General features: G+C 39.8%; 1 long non-coding RNA gene across 2 annotated transcripts in view; it reads left to right on the forward strand.

The window, feature by feature from the left end:
* Positions 1–24,033, forward strand: part of LOC145660383 (uncharacterized) — a 54,510-nt gene extending 30,477 nt beyond the window's left edge. For both annotated transcript variants that reach the window (XR_014126715.1, XR_014126714.1), the window contains exon 4: positions 21,802–24,033. This is a non-coding gene — a long non-coding RNA (uncharacterized LOC145660383). The remainder of the gene's footprint in view (positions 1–21,801) is intronic.
* Positions 24,034–24,040: the final 7 nt, after the last annotated feature.

Below are 24,040 nucleotides of genomic sequence, written 5' to 3' on the forward strand. Positions count from 1 at the left end.
GCATTCCTGGTATTTGATAAATTAATGTACTGGATGATGTTTGTTATGTCCTCCTCCATTACTGGCTGCTCTGCTGCCTTATTTCAGAAGGTCTTAGATGCTTGCATCTGATCCAAACCTATTCCAACATGGCAGTACTTCATTCTCATTGCACTGTGAGTTTCACAATACGATCACATTATGTGATTATTATTATTAGATTGTTTCTGTGTCAAAGGGTCTAAGAGAAGTCGTGAGAATTATTATTGCATTTTGTGAAGACATCAGGGGTCAAGAGCATGTTTCAAGTCTCTTTGTGCAAGGCTCATTTAGTAATGAATGTGGTGGATGAGATGTAATTACAGGGCAGTGAACACAAGGATTAGAACTAATGGAGAGGACAGCTCAACTATGGTGGAATCAGAGAACAGCAGTGGTTTAAGGCACAACAACACACACACACACACAGACACACACTTATACCTCATCATATACACCTTACAGCCTGGTATATGATTGCCCACCCCAGATGTTTTATATGCCTGAGTCAACACTGATGGTCTAAACCTAATAACTGTGCATGATTGCATGGTTATCAGCTGTGCGAGGCAGAAAGATTAGTTCACTGAAGGAGGCTGAGAGTGAGAGCAAGGATCAGAAAGAAGAGAAAGTAAAACAGGACAAGGAACAGAAATTAAATGTTTGACTGATGCAAGGAAACTAAGCTCACTAAAGAAGTAACATGAGGGAATGAGAGCTAAATAGGGCATGTGTGCATGTATGTGTGTCTGTGTGTGAAAAGTGAAAGAGAAAACAGACTTGTTATTCATTATTTTGTTCTTAGATGCTATCTTGAATAAGGAAATGCAGAAGTACAACCTGTCACTCATGCCATGACAGCAAAAACAGTTCTTAACCACTGCTATGCTGCTTTTAAAGATGCATATTCCACTGTGACATGAGCATCTATTGAACATTCTGACCAGTGTGGCTCACCTCAACCCAACATACAAAGTGTCTCCAGACATGTGACAGACAGGTTGGATGAATACACTGACACCGCAACATCATACATCAGGTTTTGCAAAAACAAAAGTTGTATTCTGACAAGAACATAGACAGCTACATAGGAAAAGGGAGGTAGCATTTAGGAATAGGGATAAAGAACTCTTCAAAGTTTCGAATAGAGGCTGGAGGAAGGGACTAAACAGCAAAGAGAAAAATGTTCTAAAAAGCTGAAAAAACATCCTGTTAATGACCAGTATGAACATACCTTCAGAGGCACAAGAACTATAATGTGAAAAATATCCTATTTTCTCAAGGATTGCTGGCTTACCAATGACCTATATGAGCTCTGGGAAAAGCACCTTGCTTCTCTCTCCACTAAGTATGAATTATCTTATGACCTTCAATCTGCCTCTCTCCCCCACCCCACTTTCTTCACTGTTGCCACTCCTGCATCTCATCATCAGTGGGCATGATGCCAACAGACCCTTAAGAGTCCAGAAGGTGAGGAATGGCTCCACCACCTAATGTAATGTCATCATTTATTCTATAGTACTGCTGTGATCAATTGGCACCAGTCTTCACAGACACTTCAGTAGATCTTTGTACCTCTGCTCTGTCCTGACATGTTTCATATCCTCTATTACCATGGTAGTCCCTAAGAAAACAAGACAACTGAAATTATCATTTTAAATGATTATGGGCCGCTTGCCCCAAACTGTATTGTACTGCCCCTATAAGAACTTCACGGTAGATATCTGTTACTATATGTTACTCTAGTGGGTTTAGGCAAGTAGCTACATTTTCCAGGTTTGCTCAGTTAGTTGTGCAGATCTCAGCATATAAACATGGTGTGCTTCTTAGCCTGTCTTGTCATGCTTGACAGCATGTCTATAAGTCATATTTGAATGGGTTTGCATTTATTTTGATGTTAGGACAATGTAATTGATTATTAGGAAGAGCAAGTATGTGTGTACTGGAGTCTATGGATGGCAGAACTTAAACCCTACTGCCCACACTTACTGAGTGTGCTATGCTACCTGATGAGATATTGCCCCACTTGAGATTGATAATCACTATACTCACATAAAACCAATAGTGGGTAAGAGCCCTACTCTGGATCCTGAGGTTGATATCCTCCTCGAAGCTCCAAGTGAGGGTCAATGTGAGCTTGGTATGGGGCTAGCTTGGATTTTCCCATTAGAAAATGTACATGCTGTTGGCCTTCTTACTTCAACCCTTTTATGTAAGCTATAGCAGATTTATCCATACAAAGAATGTGAAACTGATGGTGTGATGGTTCCATCTGAGGCACAAATGACACTGATGAGGAAGGGGATCTTTCCAAGAACAAATTTTTTGAATGATATTTGATTCTGTTTACATCTCCTTTGTATGCCTCAGGGTGCTGAAGGCCTCATCTTCACTGGAGAAAGAAGTAAGTTCATCATTGTTCATCTCAAGGCATATGTGGTCAGAGATGGGGATGGGCTGTTAGCAAACATATGTGTTTTCATGCAATATTCTCTGATCACATTAGCATGATTGTTGAAAAGGTATTATTAAAAGTTATGGCTATCCTCATAAATCTGGTAACAGTAGGACATCTCTTCTACATCCACTGTTTGAGTGTGATCGACCCTTTGTAGAAATGGATCAGGACCCCTTAGAAAGTATTATTCATGTCTGGCCCACTCAGAAGGACATTATTTAGAGAAACAATACCATGCTAGGCACTAGAGTCAAAAATAACTTCTTTGCCCTGGTTTCTGGGGATGATAAACTCCAAATATAGGCAAATATCACTATCTTTGATCATGCTGTAATGGTCAATTCAGTTATGTGTAGGGGCAAGAATCATTTTTCAGCTTTGTAGTTTTTATGAAGGCAGCATGGTGACCTAAAGGGCAAGGGGTCTACTCAGCTGTTCATGTCAACCAGGAACATGTCTCAGTCCATGGTTTGCACATATATTGTCAGACTTGGGAGGCAGAGATGGAGTTACTTGCAAGTTGATCATAATATATTTAATGCATGGTCCAAATTCAAAGGGTATTCCAAATTCAAAGTTGAGAAGTGTGAAGTTTTACACCCACAGCAAAATTATGCTTAGCTACATTTACCACACAGAAGGCAACTAGATTGTGGCAAATAGATTTAACCGCAGCAAGAAGTGCCTCCCCAGAGCAGTGGCATTTCATCAGCACAGAACACAAACCAGCTGACCATGGAATATTATTCACATTTGTATCACAAATACACAAACTGGTTCTCAGGTCCATCATTTCAATCTTAGATATTTGACCTTGTGGATCCAGATGCTGGCATAAAAATTCAACCAGAGATTTTGCCACGAAAGCTTTGCCACCAAAGCTGCTAAAGGTGAGCTCAGTTCACGAAGGTTCAAAGGTTTCTCCAGTTGGATGTCCTTCACTTGAGCTACAGCTAAGCCTATTGACAAAGTCAGCTCACTCACTACATGGGCAAACAGCAAGACCATATAAACAGATGATCACACAGAAGGTCACAATCATTAAGTGTGTTCAATATAAGATAAAAAGGAAGTCAAATGCCTATAAAATAAGAAATATAAAAATGCAGTTTTTTGAAAATAACTGAACCCCTTCATGGACATAGATGGTTTATTGACAGTTGGTGGACCAGCAGCTGCAGAAGACTTGCAACGGGAAGACAAACACCTCTTCTTATTCCTAAAAGTCATCATATTGATGTTCTATTCATGAGGTATTATCACCAAAAATCCAGGGCTATCAATTCACAGAGGGGGCTGTATCATCATAACATACAGGCAAAATAATAGTATTTACCATTATACCCAACAGATTGGTATCTAGCATTATACACAAATGTGTTTCATGTAGATGATTAAGAGGAAAGATGCCTCCAGGCAGACTTCCCCGATCCAAAGAATTCACTCATGTCGTTGTAGATGTTTTTGGACCATATACCATATCTTTTAGGTGAATAAGAGGGGTCACCTGCTTGACCACAAGATTAGTATATGTCAAGGTGATGGAGTTGATCTTAACCTCCAGTTTTATTAATGTACCAAAGCGGTTCATTGCCATTAGGGAGTCATGGAACAGTTATGTTCTGATAAAAGTATCAATTTCATCAGGGCTTGCAAAGAGCTAAAGACAAGACACATTTGATCCAAAACCTAAAACATATCTTCAGGATCTGAAATGTACTTGGAACTTTAATCTTCCCCATTTATATAATATGAGTGGAGTTTGGAAAAGGATGATTGGAGTTAAATGACACAGTCTAGATGTCTAATGGCTGACGTCCAATGGCTAGTCACAGCATAATGAATATCAGACACCCTTGTTCCTGATGCAGACAAACTAACTTTACTGTCACCTGCTGTGCTTTTTATGCAGAAGCTGAATGCAATGTCTGCTTCTCCATAAGAGATAGACCTTAAAGACATCCTTGGTAAACAATTGAAGCAGGTTGTGTCTCACTGATGTATTTCAGAAAAGATATCAACAAGAGTACTTAGTAACACTTTAGTCGAGAAGGAAATGGCAAGAAGTCAGTCCAATCTTCATCTTAACTTTTTTTGACTCTCAGGTCAAAAGAAATGAATAGCCTGTCAGACTCAATGTTAACATAACTCCCAGCAAGGATTCCAAAGTTCGTAAGGTGGATTTGAAAATAACAAGAATGGCAAAGGTGTATTCAAGACTTGCTTTAGTGTTACTCTTTCAAAGAAAAGCTAGAGTGATGTGAAGCATTATACCAGTTGGGCAGTATACTACAACTTTAAGAGCTTCATCGTGGATATGTTATCAGTTAGTCTGGTTTAAGCAAGTTATTTGTAAGAATGGTACCCTTCTTAGCCTCTTGATCTGTTCTAATCCTTGAAAACATATGTCTATTATAAATATTTGAATGTGTTCGCATTTTTTTTTTTTATGTTAGGACAATTCAAACATTTATTAGCAAGAGTTATCAATTGCTCACAAAAGATTGTTCAAGTGGACTTATTTATTAGTCATTTATTAGCAGTGACTTTTCACGACGCTAATTCGCGATAGCCCGTTAATGGGATTTCCCATACATTGTTAGCATTGAGCTGATGTGGTGGCAATATTGCTTTTATAATTTGTGATTAGTTTACTTTGATGTAAATTGTCAGTTCCAGCAAGTTGTTATTGAAGCCAAAATTCTATATTTGTTTTGCAGTTTTACAATAAAAAGCATTTAAGAATACTCCAGTAAAATAAGGACACAACTACATCATTTGTTCTGAAGTTTTATTGGAAGATTCTCATGTTGACATTAGCTAGCTATCTGCTGAGTTAGTCATCTCACACCTGTAGTGGCAGAATATATATATATATATATATATATATATATATATGTAGTCATAAAGATCTTTGAGCACCTTATCCCAACCTATTACAAGTTTGGCGAACCAACCAAGTCTGTTGATGATGCAGCATTCCTGGCCCTGTACTTTTTGCTAAAGTATTTCACCAGTCCAGATACCTATTCAAGAGTTCTGTTTGTGGACTTTAGCTTGGCTTTAAACACCACTGTCTGAGAATTCTGCAGGTCAAACAGACCCAGCTGTCTGTGCCAGGTCCTCTTTCTCATTGGATCACAGATTTACTGACAGGAGACAGCAGTAATGGCTGGGAATCATATAAGACCCCCTGACCCTCAGCACTGGTGATCCTCAAGCTTGTGTGTTCCCCCTTCTTCTTTTTCTTTATAGCATTACCTGCACCTCCAAAGAATGATCTGCAAAAATCCAGAGATTTACAGATGACAAATGACAGATGACGTGATTGGCCTGATAACCAATGGTTACAGGTCAGCCTACATAAAGTTAATTAACCATCTCAGGTCCCAGGATATATTAGTTCCCAAGAGTCTGAGTGATTCCAAACTCAAAACAACTGAGCCATTTTTGTTGACTGGAAGTGGGAAAGAACTGCACTCAGATACCAGCTGCTTAAACATAGTCCACCACACCAAGTGAGCACAACAGGAGATGTTCTTTCTATATTCACCTTGTACCAAACTCAAATGATCTAGTTTTTACACTGCAACTACTGAATCCAGCCTTGCCTCCTTCATAACTATTTGGTATGACTCCTCCACTTTACAGGAACTTCAAATGTCATCATAAAATAAGACCAGCTAGAACGATGTTTATGTACTTATGCCAAATTTACACAGATAGATAAAATGCATATTCTAGGTAACAGTGTATCATAAGTGTCTTCCTCATAAATATGGACATATTTCTTTTTGTACCTCTTTTCTATTCTGCCTCTATTTTACAACAGCTAATTTCCCTTTATTTTTTAAGTTTAATAGTTTAAATGAAGTCTATAAATGTGTGTGTGTGTGTGTGTGTGTGTGTGTGTGTGTGTGTGTGTGTGTGTGTGTGCCTGATGTGTGTGTCTGATGTTTTAGTGCAAGACATTACTGTTTGACTATTTTGTGTATGATTTATTGTGAAACAAATATTTTATTGTTTTATTGTTAAACAATGTTACTGTACTTGTTTTGACACTATGGGGACATTTAGCTTGCCCCCACAAAGAAGCAATTTATTTCACTAAAAGTAAAACAGCAGGTTTTACAATAGTGTACAATAGTTATTGGGGTTAAGCTTATGTTAGTGTTAGATTAAGGTATAGCCATAGCCTTATTTACTGTACAAAAATCAATTAAAGTACCCTCAAAGATATTGTGTGTGCATGATTGGGTGGTGGTAATGTCTAGATCAGTCAGGGAAGGCTCAAGCAGCTTTAGTGTACTGATCCTAGGAGCTCAGTAGGAAGAGTGCCTACCGCCCCCCCCCCCCCCCCACACACACACACACACAATCTCTCCTGCTTCACTAACATACACTTCTCCATCTACACCTCAGCTGTTTGTTCTCAGACCTCTCATTTATCCTCATTCTCTATCTATCTATCTATCTATCTATCTATCTATCTATCTATCTATCTATCTATCTATCTATCTATCTATCTATCTATCTATCTATCTATCTATCTATCTATCTATCTATCTACACTCATGTCTCTTTTCCATTTCTCCTGTTCTCTCATATTGCCCTCCTGTGTTTTCCTTTGTACGGGTCAGTGTCACCATATCCCATCATGCTCTCTGTTAATGTATCTCTCTAGTTCCTGCTTCATCAGTACTCGCCATGTCCTCACTTCTTTTGCCTTTTAGTGTCACCTTTCCCAGCAATTTCACCATCAAGCTGCGATGTGGTTTAGATCATCACCACCTTTTCCTCTACTTCTCACTCATCTTCCCTGGCCTCTTTCCTTCTATCTCTCTCCATCACAGCATCATCAGTCCATTTCTATGGAGCTCACATTCACTTTCTCAGTCCTGCAGTCACTCTCTCTTGCAGCAAGAGTGTCATCCTTTAAGTCTAAAGAGGAGTCCAATAATTATAGGTTAAAAAATCAAAAAGCACCTATTAGATTTTTCCCTTTCTGCTTTTTTGCTTTTCCATCCTGCAGTCTTGTGCCAGCTTTGGTGCACTCCACAGTGAGCTGAATCACTAATGCTGGACAAGCACTCTCACTGGTGCATGTTTACCCTGCTGGGCCTTCTCTGGATGCGGACACGGACATGTCGATTGGTTACAGGACCCGATAGGACCATTGATTTTAGCATCTGCCCGACTCACTTGCTGAGCCATGCTGCAAAAATAGAAGCCCGTCTATCAAAGCCATGTCTTACATTTTGTATGCAAAGAATGTAGGTCTTTTTCTCTCCCTCTCTTCTTGCTGTGTGTATGTTTGTATTCCTGTGTGTATGTACTGGTGAGTCATAAATGTGCATGCGTGTCCATGCGTGTAGTTCTGTAGCTCAGTTTTATTGATGAGAGGCAGATTGCCTCATAATTGTCCACTTCTCATTAATTCAGCACAAGGAGAGGAGCCACAGTGTGGCTAATAAGGGTTAGAGGCATGCTGGGCACTTCATCGGCCCACTTAGAATAGAAATCTCTCTGTCTCTCTATCTGTCTATCTGTCCTACTCCCTCATACACAAACATGCTTCTGGCCTTTATTATCTATATCGACTGTTCCCCCTCTCTTGCTTTTTACCTTTGTTTATCAACAATATAGCACCTGAATGTTTCACTTCTGTCCTTCCTGCAGCACTTCTCTTCCTCTCCCTCTCCTCTTTTCCATATCCCTGAGTGTCATACACAGTTGTGAGTTTTAGTATATAGGCATGTACCCAGAGATATACAATAATGTCTGAGTTCTGGGACTTTTCCTTTTTGCCACAGTCTGGAGTGGGCACTTAGTACTTGCATATAAGTTTATGCATAGGTGCACCTATACCATGTGTATAAATGAACGCATGTGTGTTCATATTGAGGGGGAGACAAGTGTGCCTTAAAACAAGGAGGCTCTGCCTTTGTTATTATTTTGTTATTATTTTGTGCTCACCAGTGTGTTTGTCCTGTCTTTAAATGATCTGTGCTTTCTACTCTGAGGTGGCTCCATTAGTCTAAATCACTAAATGTCTCTGCCATTGCTGTAAAAGTCTTTGAATAGACACACCTCCTAATCGTTCCTCACTCCCAAGTTTTACAATGAGGTGCATGTGTTTGATTGTAGGCACTTTGTGATCGCAGAGGACTTGTTCTCAGATTTGTTCTCCTTTGTGTTATCAGAGCATTCCAAAAATAAATTCCAAATCATTGCTGCAATACCTGGTGCAGGTAGCAGAATTTGTGATGTATCTGATCATATGTAGACCCTAGTGGTAATGGTTTTAAGCAAATTGGGTAAAGTTAGTTTAATGTAAGATCTAAGAATTTGTCCCTATGTACTGACATCTTTTTGTGTGATTTTAATTATGTTCTAACTGAGTTAATACTGCTTCAGTGTGAATAGGCCCAAGATAATAATGGAAACCAGGTGAGGCACAAAGAGACAGAGAGAAGGAGAATAAACCCCTGCTTATCAGTCTCCTTGCTATTTGCATGACATTCTTTTCCTTTCATAGCATAATTGAATTTACCCTTTCAGCAGACAGTACTGTTTCTGTGGTGTGTGTGTGTGTGTGTGTGTGTGTGTGTGTGTGTGTGTGTGTGTGTGTGTGTGTGTGTCAGTATGTGTCAGTGTGTGTGTGTGTGTGTGTGTGTGTGTGTGTGTGTGTGTGTGTGTGTGTGTGTGTGTGTGTGTGTGTGTGTGTGTGTATGTGTGCGCGTGTGTGTGTGTCATTGTGTGTGTCATTGTGTGTGCTCACACTCTCAAACAAAATTGCTGGCTTTTCACTCTGGTCATGTAGCGTGTTTGAACCTCCACACCTTATTAACTATACAGTAAGCTCTTACTGAATTAGGCTGCTTATTTAGAGGGACATCGTCCCACAAATACTTTCATAAATTCATACACCTCCTACCTCATTTACTCTCCTTCATGTTTTTTTTCTCAGTCCAGTTAATTCAAAAGCAGTGCTGCAGTAATTCAAGGTCAAATGCATGTGACCTAAAGAGCATAAAGATATGAATGAAAGAAAACACATTCTGAGGATAAAAGCATAAAGGCGTCTATAATGACAATGGGGATCATCATATACCACTGTTATATATAATATAAAATGCCAGATTCACACTTACTAGCTGATCATTCAGTCCATGGTAAGAGGATAGAGAGGGCACTCCAGTTTTGTATTGATTTGTCTAAGTGGTCATTTATTTCCATCAGCTAATGAATTGCATGTTTTGGAATGGGAACTAGGGTCATTGCTCTGCTATCCAAGGCTCACATTCTTTACAATCAATTGCCTGAAGTCTGTGAAACACAGACATCACAGGACACAAGGTGTCATCCCTGCTACTGCTCTGCTAAGCCTGTAATGCAGCCAGTTTAAGCTCCTGCTTGTTTGAAGGGATTTTTAGCTTCGATCAATTCTTCAGTAAGCCACATGCATGCTCAGTTGGATATTTTAGGTCATGATGCAGCATCATCATGACATCCAGTGAGTATGTTTTGTATCTGAGCAGCTAGCAGCCATTCATGCTCATGTTTTACAGATGAGGGGGATGGAGTTCAAAAAGGCACTGATCACGGGCACTTTCTTTTGTCTCACTCCTTCATTCTACAGGCATTTTCGAGTACTTTTTAGCAAACTGCAGCCTGGATCATTTTTTCATGAGGTTTCATCTTGTGGTAAATCCTTTAAGGTGATACTAATGAAATTTTCACTTTATGACACTTTGGCACTGCGCACGTCTTGAGTTCTTGATCTGTTGAAGAGATTCCAACATCACTGTATTTTTCATCCTTACACTGCTGTGTTCTTCTATAGTCTGGGCACTATTAGAGGCTACATGCACATAAGGAAAGCACAAATCAGATGTACATTTAATAAATAATCCTTTACATTTCACTTACTTGGCTAGCTACACACATTTCAATGAATAGATACATAACATAGATACAGCTACACAGATCTCTACCACTTTGCCTAGCTAGCTAGTAACTTATGTGTCACCAATGCCTAGCTATCAGAAGCTAGCAAGTATTTTATTGAAACCTAATCTTAACACAGTTTAAAGAAATTGTGATATTTCCTAGGTATATCAAACAATAAGATGTTCTTGTAAATAAAAAAATATCGTGTTACACAAAGTAACCTGCAGCTTTTTGATACAGATTTTGAAAATACCAGAAATTTTGGAAAAACAATAACAAAAAACACCCAATATCTCAAAGGCATTTTTACACTTGGCTGAGGCCAAGTTTGGGAAAGATTGGAAAGGAATGTTGGTAAAGATAGATGAGGTAACGGCTGATGGGAAATAGTTTTCCTAAATCTATGATGACATGTGGGGCCAATAGTCAAATTATTCTATTTGTAATCCAGGTGTTAGGTGGATGTCATCAGAGAGGCTGATGTGTGACTCTGTGTAACTGGCTGCCACAAACGTTTACAGTTTACCCACTTTTTTTTATCACATCCCTGTGCCAGTGCCAGGTGATTTGCTATTGCTAAGCTCAGCAGCAGGTTCTTGCTTCCTAGCCATGTTGCAAACATGGGTAATACTAGTTGATACTGAAAACACCTAATGCTTTACCTATCTCTATATTTTCAACCTTGTGTTAGCTAAGTCTTTGGTTATATATACTTCTATCCTTCCTTTACCTCTGTTTTCTCAATTTTCCTATGTCTCTTGGCCGCATCTCTTGCCTTGGCAGTCTCTCTCCAGCTGATAGTTTTTCTGGCTTTGCCCCATATTTAGAGACAACAGTGACAGACTCTAGATGCAATTGTCACTTCAAGAATCATTTGTAGACCTTTTGTTAAATCCCTTGGGCTATGAATTAATCATTCAGCAACACAGCTGGCCAAGAAAACACAGAGCATTCATCTGTTCAATGTGCAGCCCTCTATGTATAAAAAGACCTGCATTTCTTATATGGCTCACCAGACATAGCTGTACATGATGACCTCATAATTATCATGTTATTCAAGTGCAAATTAATGAAGCACATAGCCAAAACAAAAATTGTCTAGTTACTTACAGACTGCAGTGGATATCATTTTGCAGCTCTCTAATAAGTCATCTTATGAGCTGCTGAGGGATTTGACCCCATGACCTTGTACTCATGGCTATAAGTCATACTATTGCTATATCAGTGTCCCTGCTTGTGACAGCTTCCTGAATCCATAAATACTTGCTTATCTAAAGCTGGCCCGGAGAAGCTATGAGATGTGCTACCATCATGCCTGTTTAATTTTCACACTTCACACATGTCATGTATGTTTCTAAATCCAGGGTTTCATCACAGTTGCAGACGTGACTGATAATGATGCATGAACGTGACCTAACTTTGAGATAGATGCTCCCAAGGCTCAGCTTACAAGGTCTTGTTACATGTGTCAGATGGTTCTTGTAGATGGATTATCTGTGTGGATGATGATGGATGAGTTGTTGGGAAGAAGACTAGGGTTGTAGCCTCTCCCTTCCCCTACGTCTGTGCGTCCAGAAGCAAAGAAGCAGCCACAGATGATGTGAAGGTCATGTTGTTGTTATGCTCCTTATTCCTTATACACAAGAAATAATAAGATCTGTGTTTTGGATGGACATCTGTGTAACCTGTTGTAGGACTTGGTCTCATTATGTAGAAAGTTGTGCTATTACCCCACTTAGTGTAATGTGTCAGTTAAGTGTTGAGGAGTGTCAGATCCTGCATGGCTGGTTCAGATAGGGCCGTGAGAAGCTGATCATTCCCAACAAGTTCTTCTGCCTTTAGCACATGAGAATGTCATTTCTGATCTAGTCTGCTCACCATGTTATGAATCCTATACTGTAGCTTATATTAATTACACCCCAGCAGACTGGCAGAGAAGAAGGAAGCAAGTGGATGAAGGAAGAAAAAAAAAGATATCAACACTCACACTCAAACACAAGAATTTTTCTGCTATTCATCCTCATATATTTAATAAAACAGCATGCTTTTTTCATGCTGGAAGATCATACTGACACTGAATATAAGAGGAGAAGGGGAGTTGGGAGAAAAAAGAGATGGTACAGGTCTTTTTTTTTTTCTTTTTGACTGCAAAGCAAAGCATCCCACAGTAGCTGCCACTGTGACGGGCTGGGCGTCCCACTGCACCCGCCAAAGCAGGAGGGAGAAGTCAAAGAAGGGAGAGACAAAAGGAGCATCAGTGTGGCAGTCCAGGCACACAGGAGCAATGCACACGGCGAGAGGAGTAAATACAGCACAGTAACAGGCTCAAACTTAACAGACTGTGGAGAGCAGATGGTCTCCACGCTCTTGCCTAAAGCAGCCTGTACTCGTAGAGTGAGAGGAGTGAGCGAAAAACGTGGAGACAGAGAAGAGTAGGCACGCACACACTTCTAACAAGCCTCAGAAAGCGCTGACAGGGAGAGGAAGAACAGAGCAAAGCGTGTGGTACACTTGGTTGTTTGTGATAAATCTCAGTCAAGAAGACTGAAGGGGAACCAAGATATGATTTTCAGAAGGTTTTGTTTGTTTATTTGTGATCTATTTTTGGCAGCAGGGAAACAATGATCTCACTGAATGTATCACAGATAGTAAATGCACATTATTGAATGGTCTTAGTACAATAGTACATATATATGTACAGCTGGCCATTTAGATGGCATGTCTCATGTCTGTCTATTTTTTCAGCACTGTAAATGAAATGTTCAGCATTCTGTGATTATGTCCTGGGGGACCTGGTTCATTATCAGAAGGGCTTTGCAAATTGCTTGGCAACCAGTACAATTTTTGCAGAGTTGTGCAGGGGATGGCATTGTTCTCCAGCTGAGCAGTGGTGAGCTGAGTAGATTTTTCACAATCTCCCCCTCTGCTGATCCAGCCTACCTCTTATAATGGACAAGCGGAGAACTCAGGACTCCAACCAGTTGAGCTTTTAACAAGCCTGGAGGTTGTATAAGAAAATATGGAATGTGCTTATAGGAATGTTATCATGTGATAGGATTTCGTTTCCTGGATAACACACACACAATGATTTCTTAACACAACAAAGCTTTATTGCAACTTTTAAGTTTCAGTGAGTTAAGCAATTAGCTGAATTAATTAATGAACATAGAGGACATAGTGTATATGTTACATGCTGAAATATCCTCAACAAACCCCTCTGTCAGGATCTCAGTACTGATATTTATCTTGAACTGTTTCTGCAGTGTCTGTGCCAGGGCTTGTAGTTCCATTCTCAGGAGGGACAGAAGGGACAGAAATCAGTGTCTCTCTGTATCATATCAGATGACACTTATGGATTAACGGCTAGAAATCCATTCAGCATATCATAATGATTGGGTAAATTCTCTCTAAAAATGTGTGGCAGGATGCTGTCATGTACTTAACATTCTGGCCTCTGTGTGTAGTCCATATACACATAACACCGTAAAAGATTCTTTATTATCAGATTCTTTATTATCAGTCCATTGTTTAACAGCAACACAAAGTGCAATGGAGAGTAGCAGAGGAGAAATGGACAGTGTAATGAAGGGAGGGATTGTGTTGAGAAAGAGAAGAGAACGAGTTTGATGGGAAGAAAAGGGTGATTGAGAAAAAAAGCAGAGAGCTGAGGATGGGGTCAGGAGTGCAGAAGGGTAATTTCTTGAGGATGGAAGGAAATGGAAGTAAAAGTGCAAATAAGGTCACAAAGGAAAAAAAGAGATCTTCATTGTGTCCATGAAGTGGAGAAGAAATAATTAGAGGAAAGAGAAGGATCACTAGAGGGAGCAATGAAAGTGAATGTGTTTAAAGCAGGAAGGTCAGGGTTAGCCCCTGGTGCTCCTTACCTCTCACTGCACTCCACTGACTGGCCTCGCTAGCCAACATGTCTCATGTCAATTATGGTGTTCTGCCAGCCCAAGGTCTCAGACCTTTTGTGATTAAATAAATATTGTATGCTCTCCTTTTCTTCATCTGTGCCTTCTGTGCTCTCTATCTCCCCTTGTCTGCCGCAGTCCCTCATACAAGCAATTAAAATTGATTTGCTCTATCTTCAAACCTTCTGATCTCTCTTACTGTGAACAAAACTGCTGTGGCCAGAGTGTGCAGGATGAAGAGGAGCATTACTGCCTCACCACCCCTCTGACACGATGGCCTGGCTAATAACTTCACCATCAATACATTATGCTCTTCTGCAAATCTCATTTCCCACCAACCAAAGCACAATTCACCAGCATGGTGCCCTCTTATCATTAGAGCATTGATTGAAGAATTCTGACCCCTGCTAATGCCAGGCCAGCCTGCGTCAGAAATGTAACCCATAAAATCCCCTGCCACATAACGAGTGACATTAATATGCAAAGAAGCAGCAGGAGCAAGGATGATGAGAGAATCTGTCTAGCTGGATGGCAAATGCATTGTTTTTCATAGTTTCAAAAGAGCAACCTTAAGACTACAGAGTCTATAGTCTTGAGTTTCACATAGCCAGATAGTAGGGGTGTAACTACTCAGAAGTCACGGCTTGGCTCACACCTCAGTTTGGACATCACAGCTTGGAATGTCTGCTTTTGCATCTAGATGCTGATAATTATTTGGACATCTTCCATGTCTCCATCTCCTGTGTTTACACCCCTACCAGATATAGTCAATAATCTTAGAATCTCAGATAGGCAGCTGTGGAGATCTTTAATGGGTGGCGGGCTTCTCCTAACCTGTGCTGTCTTGATGCTATAGCCAAGCCTGTGACTGGGCACTAAGCTAGTGTGCACATCCCATCTGTGAAAAAGAGCCTCAACCCATTTCAGGCCTGAGCTCAGCCTGTGTGTTAAGCCTCCAGAGAGAACAGAGAGTACTGTGGTGATTTTCTCTGCTTGGTGATTCAGACTAAGGGGGATAGGCAAGGTAAAGACAGTGAGATGTGACAGACCACTCAGCTATAATAAAGTTTGTTATCAGAGACAGATCAGTGTGACAGTGACTGACTTTGTCTGTCTGACTGCGGGTTTACAGTTTCTGAGCTTTAGATGTCTGTTAGCATAGTGCTCAGAGATAGGCCAGACTGCCCCTCCCCATCTAACTCCCCACAGCCAATAGTTTAAACACAGGTGTGAGCAGGGGGCAAGGTGGACGATGACATGAATGTAAACCTTTACTTCAACCTTTACTTCACATCTATGGGATCTGAAGATTAAAGTGTGTTGTGACAGCATAAAAAACCCACATCTTACTGACTCATGCTTGGATGTTATTTTAACTAACTGTGATGGCTGGTGTTGTCAACAAAACTGTTCCTTTACACAGTGTTGATTTGTGTGCACACAAATTTGTGAATGCAATATGTGTCTGTTGTGTTTGCTGAAAATCAGCAAGGGGATGAGGTGCCTTTTAACAGATGTATCATGGAAAATCTGCCTGTTTCATGCACAAGCGCTGTCCTGCTGAATTCATTTTCCTTCTGCGTCTACTGAAATCCACTCTCATATGACACAATGGAGATCCACTGGGTGGCTGCAGGTGCTTGATCAGGAGGGAGGCTGTGGGCTGCTCACCCACATAGCCACCACAGTGGGCGACAATTGGTGTAGGGCTGGTCCACCTGCACCTGCTCCCAGAACACTCAACCCCAATCTGTCACCACCTCATCTATCAGCAGTAACTGTTAGAGGAAAAAGCCTTTCATCATCAACCAACAGGCTTGAGATTCCAATGATGAGTTTATGCCTGTGGTTCCCCATGGCAGGCAGGTGAGAATGTGTGTGCTGTTCTATGGCAACAACATGAGTGTGGTTAAGTGTTGTTGTCTGAAGATAAATTTGATGGGATTTTAGCCATAATTTCTGATGACGTTCAAGATTATTTAAAATAAAGACCACTTTCACTTCACAAAGAACTCAGGGAACAGTGGGGAAAATGTAAGGAGAGAAAGTAGAATAAGGTTGAATGAAAGGTAAGTCTTTAACATCTTGGGTTGTGATAGATGTAGAAGAACAGAGATTGAGGAGGGCATTCTACAGTTTTGGTACCTTCGCACCAAATGCCTTGCCACGCATAGAGAAAAGCCTAGTATGAGGTGCAGTAAACAGATTACTGCCAGATCTGAGAGTGCGAGAAGGGTAATAAAAATGATAGAGTTCAGAAAGATATGCAGGAGCAAAACCATGCAGAGCTTTGAATTTGAGAAAGAGGATTTTATATTTAATAGCAGATTAGATAGGGAACTAATGTAAACGATGAAAAGCAGGAGGAATATGAGAAGATCCGTTTGTGTGTTTGTCTGTACTCTAGGGATAAAGTTTTGAATGTATTGAAATCTATTCAGATATTTATCAGGAAGGACTTATAAATATGGAATTTAAATAGTCAATCCAGAAACGGAAGAAGGAATGAAATAGAGATTTAGCATTTAATATATAGAAAAAGGCAAACATGAGCAATATTGTGGAGATGAAATAAAACAGATTTACTGAGCAATGAAATATGTGATGCAAGAGGTGTGTAGCAGTGTAGATCCATAAGGATGCCAAGTTTCTAACAACTTGAGTGGGTTTAACAGTCATACCTTCAAGTGCAATAGCAAAACTGGACAATTTGGAGATTTGGGGCTGGGGACTACTAGCATAATTTCTCTGTTTATTTTAAGAAAATTCTAATTCATCCAGAGTTTGAGATCAGAGATACATGTTGTCAAAATATATACTAGGGAGGTTTTAGCACAAGTGTTATTTGGAATGACAGTGCAATTGGCAATTAGATATAATTGAATCCCATCTGCATAACAATGAAAGACTTGCTAAAAACAATGCTAAGACTTTGGTTACGGATTATTTATTTAATGGGCAAAGTAAATAATGGCACCAGGAACTAATCCTTGGGGCAAACCTTGAATCATGATTAATAGTATTGAAAGCATAGGTCAAGCAGGAGCAGAATATTTATATGTCAAGCATCAGCAGACAGCAAAAGGTTATTTACAATTCTCAGGAGTGCAGGACTGTGATGTATGAGAAATCCAGATTGAAAAGGCTCATAGAGATTTTTTTTTCAGTGAGTAAATGTCTAACTTGCATGGATACCACATCTTTTCTTAAATTTAAGTAAGAAAGGGAGGTTGCATATGGAGCTATGACTAATAAAAGAAGTGTTAAGGGGTTCAGGCTTTTAAAAAAAAACTAGGTGTAACAGCTGCAATCTTGAAGGCAGAGGAAACAAAACCAGAATACAAACATGTATTTATCAAGTGAGTGATCTGAGAAGAGGTGGCATGCCTCCAGGCATTGAGAAGAGAGGTGGGGTCAGGGACTAGCTGACATGATGAAGAGCTAGGCTATGTAATAAGCTCAGAGACAGAAGTAGAATCAGTAATAGTGTAACTAGTGAACTTATTATCAGGGATTACAGTAGAAGATTCAAAAGAAAAAAACTTTTGAGGAGCAGAGGGAAAATGTTGATTGATCTTACTGACTATCATTGATAAATGTAAGAAAGCTTGACATTGCTCACTAGTTTTATGGCTTATCTCAAAGTTTGCGTGGTCCAGATGAGTGTGAGAGTTCCAACTTTTAAGTTCAGGTATAGAATAGGCATCTGCTTCAGTTGATAACAGAAAATAATTAGTCCAAAACAACTGTGAGACAAATATTAAAGAGAAAAAGCAATCCAGAGCAGTCCATAATGATCATTTATTGATCTAGATCCAAAGGCAGGAATCTGAAAACAGATTGTTAAAATGCCATGTAGCAAACCAAGCCACTTAACCAAACACCAGGTTCCCACACCTATCAGGCAGATTTGAGGGCATGGATGCAACTAAGCAACCTATACATCAACAGACTAGCAATTACATCTTACCAAGTGGGTACATGCTCACTCAACACAGATGCAATACAAACTACTGCAGGAAGGTGGGAGAGGGCACAGGCAGGCACACAATCATCCAGGGAGGAGATCCAAACAAGTGGGTGGTGATCATTTCTTGCATTCTTAAATTCTGGATGGAAATAATCCAAAGTCAATCACTCTACTAGTGCAAGCAACAAAAGAGTGAAAATTCTAAAAAGGAGAAAAAGATAGAAAGGAAGCTAGAAAGTATAAGAAACCATTTGAGGGATGGCAACAATAAAGGTGCTCAGTGTTCCCTCAGACCAGAAATGTGTATTATGCAATTAAACAACTTTAGTGGCCTCAACAGTACTGCATCATCTAATACAATGGGTGGGATATGAAAAAATGATGTGTGTGTGTGTGTTTGTGTGTTTGGGTGAATCAAACAGGAAAGGTAGCATCCGTGGTCCATTAAAAAATAACCTGACAGAGATCTCAGACTGCTATTTTTTCCTCTCACACTGTCTCACACACTAACACTCCCCCTTGAGCTGTCCATCTCTCTCACAGAACTGTGCTTGTAGTGCTACATGTGTCAGAACAGCGTGAACATCTGTACCCAACTCTGGTTCTCTAGGACCTCATTCCTATGTGTATTAACTGTGCAGGCTACATCGATCTCTCGTTCCGTCTCTTTGCAATATATGGAACCTCAGTGATAAAACAGATGTCATTTAGACAATTTGAATTTGAATATTTGTTCACTGTACAATGTGCATTTTGTGTTATATTTAGTACAGTAATTCTGGTCATGGGTTCACTTTCCAACTATCTAAGTAAAATGATACACTGGACTTTCAGCAAACAGTGAAGTGAGCAAATTATTCAACACATAATAAAATTTGTATGACTTTGGAGAAAGACCATTGCAACACTACTGTTAGGGGGAGCTCAGACCTTTGCTCCCTCCATGCTCATCTGAACCAGCCTTGAGCCAGACAGGAGGGAGTCAGGATGAAACAGCTGTGCTGCTTTCCGAGACCAGAGAGCTCATTCAACAATGAAAGGAAGAGAGAATTACCAAGCCCGAAACAAACGAAAATGAGAGAATGGGGAGGGCGATGGCCCTGATCAGATGGCAGTAGTGATGCCTGGCGGGCATCTCTGTGGCTCTTCTGGAAACCATGTGCCTCGCTATGAAAAGACAATTAATAACTCCATGCCATCTCATTAGGGAAATGCAGGGGACCGGCTGTGACCCACTTCTGACAAGGGATGAGCAACTTGATTGGAGTGATATTTCTTCATGAAGAGAGAGAATGCAACTCTATCTTGTGTCTCTTATTTGACAATCATACAGATCTCAAGCCTAATCTTATTGGAACATGTACTGAAGGCATAAGCCTTTGTGGTTCTTTCTTACTCTCTCTCTCTGTCTCACTTGCTCTCTCTCATCTTCTGTTTCTCTCATTTTACACACCCATATACTCACACACGTTCACACATAGACACATCCACACCTCAGGTGAAGTAGATTCACCTTTCTCTGAGTTTACATCACCTGAAGATAGTGGGGCTTAGGGGACAAGTCAGCTCTTGGGAAAATGGCTTTAACTTGATCTACAAGGGCCTCCTGCATGCTGATGTCTCCCTAGGTTAGTCCTACCACTTCCCTCTGTGCTGCTGCGCATAGAGAAGCTCATAGGCAAGTGCAGCCTTCTCCCTTACTGACTAACACAAGGCTTGCTCTTTCAGATCAACTGAAGGAAACCTAGTTACTGAGAAGTGGGATCATGGAGCACACATGGGAAAGGGAGAATTGCTACCGTTGATTAGCATTAATTGATCTAGCCTATTGAAGCTTCTGTCTGTCTATCTATCTATCTATCTATCTATCTATCTATCTATCTATCTATCTATCTATCTATCTATCTATCTATCTATCTATCTATCTATCTATCTATCTATCTATCTATCTATCTTTCTTTTACTCACACACACACACACACACACACACACACACACACACACACACACACACACACACACACACACACAGAGTGCAGGTGCAAAACTTTATTAAAGCCTGGAGGACAGTGGAGTTCAAGCCTCAATAAAAGATATTGCTACTTAGAGCATGTGTGTGGGTGGGTGTATATGTGGGTGTGGATGTGTGTGTTTGAGGAGAGTCACAATTCAAACAACTCACTCTATGCACCACAATACTCATTATAATATTCTGACTTTCTGTACAAATAAGACAGTCTGAATAGTCAGTAGAGTACAGTACCAGGACTGTGCACTGTACTTTGGTCATCTACAAAGAAAGCCAGTGTATACAGATTTTCCCTTTGGCACATATAACATTTATAATAAAAACATATAAACAGCTGTAAAGGCTGGGGAAGTTGAATCCAATAAGCTTCTATTTTTTATACACACCAGACTATGTTTGGTCTGAGTTTGGGTTGGTAAATTTCTGCTGCAACATTCGGATAGTAGGGTCAGAATTTGACGTAAACAATGTGATTACATGAATCCATTCTGCCTTTTATCAACAGGTTAGGCTGGTGGTTTGATATTTTCTTGGCACAGGTTTAGTTCCTTAATGCTAACTGCGTATCGTTTAAACACTACAGCCTACTTGAATATTTTGGTTACTATCTATGGCCAGAGTACACCCATCATGGCTACTTCCAGCAGCTCAAATCATCTCAAACTTGTTTCCTGAACATGACAATGAGTTCACTAATTTCAAATGACCTCCAAAGCCTCCATTTACATTTATGGAATTTAGCTGACACTTTTATCCAAAGCAACTTACAATTATGACTGAGTACAACTTGAGCAATTGAGGGTTACGGGCCTTGCACAGGGGCCCAACAGTGGCAACATGGCAACGATGAACCAACAACCTTCTGATTACAAGTCAAGTGCCTTAACCACTGAGCTACCACTGCCAATCCCAGTCCATTAGCGCACCTTTGTGATGTGGTGGAACAGGAGATTTGCATCATGGATGTGTGGCTGACAAACCTTCATCAACTGTGTGATGCTATCAAATCAATATGGACCAAAATCGCTGAGGAACTAGAACAGTGTACCTAGACTCACACTCCTTCCGGGTACTTCACTTTTCTTGGTAGTCTGCTATGACTTCATGTGGCATACACAAACTTCTGACTTGGAGGCCAGGCTATGATCACATGGCCTGCAGGGCTAAAGGGCATGTACAGTGCACCGCCTCTGGCCAGCTAGTGAGCACATCCAGCCCGTATTACACAAGAGGAAGAGTTCAAGTCTTTGCGTTCCACACAAGCCACACATCTCTCCCCTGCCACTCTCATCTCTATTACTTCTGTTTTGTCTTTCCCTCACCCTTCATGAGACAAGCTACTCAGTCGTCTTTTTTACATTTTTACCTCCGTCTTTGATTTTTTATCACTCTGTATTTTTATCACCCCGCCTTTGCTACTCTGATGTGATTGCTCTTCTTGCTGTCTCTTCACAGGTAGTCTGTGTCGTGTCTCTTTAGGGTCTCACACCTCTCTTCACACCTCTCTCTGTCGAGTGCTGGGTGATTTACATCACGGGCGTTTGGAACTTCATGCACACTTTTGCACACTTGTACCCCAAGAACCTCAATCTGCTCCACCCTCTTCCTGCTGAACTACTGCTCACTCACCGATACCCACTGGGAGTGGAGTAGAGCTCTTGTACTCTGTGACAGATGCAGTCCATGATGACTTCATGATCTCTGGTTGTGGAAACACAGCTGTGTCTTTAAGATGCTCCAAGAAAATGTCAAGAGAGCATCATGAAATATTGATACTAGTGGCAGCATCTTTGAGTATTGCTATATGAAGGAGCTAGGAAGTGGAGGAAGGGATAAGAAAAGACCCAGATTAATACTCAGATTATTAGACTCATATTATTAGATCTGGAGATTAGCATGTTTTTGGATTCTGGGTATGTGTTTCTGGGCAGCCATTTGTCAGTTTTGTGCATTTGAATTGTATTATTTCCATGTGACAAATGTGTGTGTATGTGCATGTGTGTGTTAGCTTTCTCACCAGCAGTTGCTAGAAACATTAAACATAGGCAACAATATTAAACAATTCTGTTATATATAAGACCACCAATATATGAAATATATCATGCATAATGTGCACACACTAAGCAGGGTTGGGTTTCAAGATATGAATGATTTTAGAGATTAAATTAAGTTAAAGCTGTGAAAAATATGTGTTGCAAGTGTTTTCAGAATGCTTTTGTAATTACCATTTTCAGGTTTAAAGTTATTTTTGTCAAACATATTTTGTATTTTAACTTTATTATATAAAGCGCATTGTCAACGTGTTTAATAAAAGGTACAATACAAATAATATCTATTATTAATATAATAATTATTATTCATAAATTAGTTAATTACTGACAGTGGCAAAAGGGGCTGCTGAGGATATGCTAAGACCCTTGTGCAGTGCTTGTTATAACTGGGAAGTCTTAACTGCATTCACATGCATAAATCCAGCTTTTATTCAGATTTGTTTGTTTTTACATTTATTGATTACATTCATGTTCATAAGAGCTCTGTCTACAGTGTGAACTTTACCTTTACCATGAAAGCCACTTGACAGATCAGATGGTGAGGATTAGAGTGAGAAAGGGCATGTTTTAAATCAAGGACGTCTGAGGGTGTTAAACTTTTCATGGTGTGAAAACCTAGAAATATCAGTTTTACCATATCACAGTATTAATTGACGATATAAAAATACACAAACTGATGAGAGATCACATCAAGAATGCACCACATAGCCTAAGGCTGTAGTTAGACTTGGGCTATTATTCATAGAGTTGAAACATAAAACATTTGGTTTGTATGGTCCTAAAAGGTACATAGCTAATAAGAAAAATAATGGGCATTAATTATTTAGTGCCTTTCTGAGAAATGTGTGTGGGTCATGGTGTTTTTTTAAGTCAGTGATTTTCAAAGTGGGATAATTTAATTAACTCCATTAATTCTTAGACAAAAATAGTTGTTAATTAAAGGTATTAAGTAACCATGATGTATAGTATAGTTACAAATGCATTCAAAGTGGCAAAATAGGTAGCAATGGAACATGTTTCCGTAATGGAATACTCAAAGAAAGAGTTTTACATGTAGCCCAATTAAGTGATTAATATACTTGCTTTTCAGTGCAGGGCTCATGTGCTTCAGAAAAAAATGAGAATGGCCACAATGCTCTAATGATGCTATGGTTGCAGTGGGGTCAGTTCAGTTCTCCTGTGAAGAGCTAGAGCCATGTGCAAGAACTTCACCAACAGAGTATAATTAATGAGGAAAGTAAGGAGTCAGGTCAAGCCCTGGATTTCTTTCCAGTCAAAGCCCACCAGCGAAGTGTCTCCCATCCTTAGTACCAACTAACTTCATGAACATTTTTTTTCTACTGCCTTCATTCTTGTTTCATATTTTTCATTAAAATCAATAATTGCAAATATGTGGCCATTATCAGCAATGTTCTGCTTTTGATATATCTTGTTGCTTTGCCTTAATGTTTATTCTGTATGCTTATTCAACAGCTGTTTTTTTTTTAAGAGATTGTTTATTTGGTTTATTATCCTCAAATTCTATTTGTGATATAATACACATTTCTTGCAATAGTGTCTTATTTGAGAAATGCACTATAGAGCAGGTACAAGGTTTCTGCTAATGGAACAGCATGTCATTGCAAACCAGCCACATGGAACTATATT

Source organism: Electrophorus electricus, chromosome 2 (genome assembly GCF_041902795.1).
Source record: "Electrophorus electricus isolate QZ-2024a chromosome 2, ASM4190279v1, whole genome shotgun sequence".
Classification (NCBI taxonomy): domain Eukaryota; kingdom Metazoa; phylum Chordata; class Actinopteri; order Gymnotiformes; family Gymnotidae; genus Electrophorus; species Electrophorus electricus.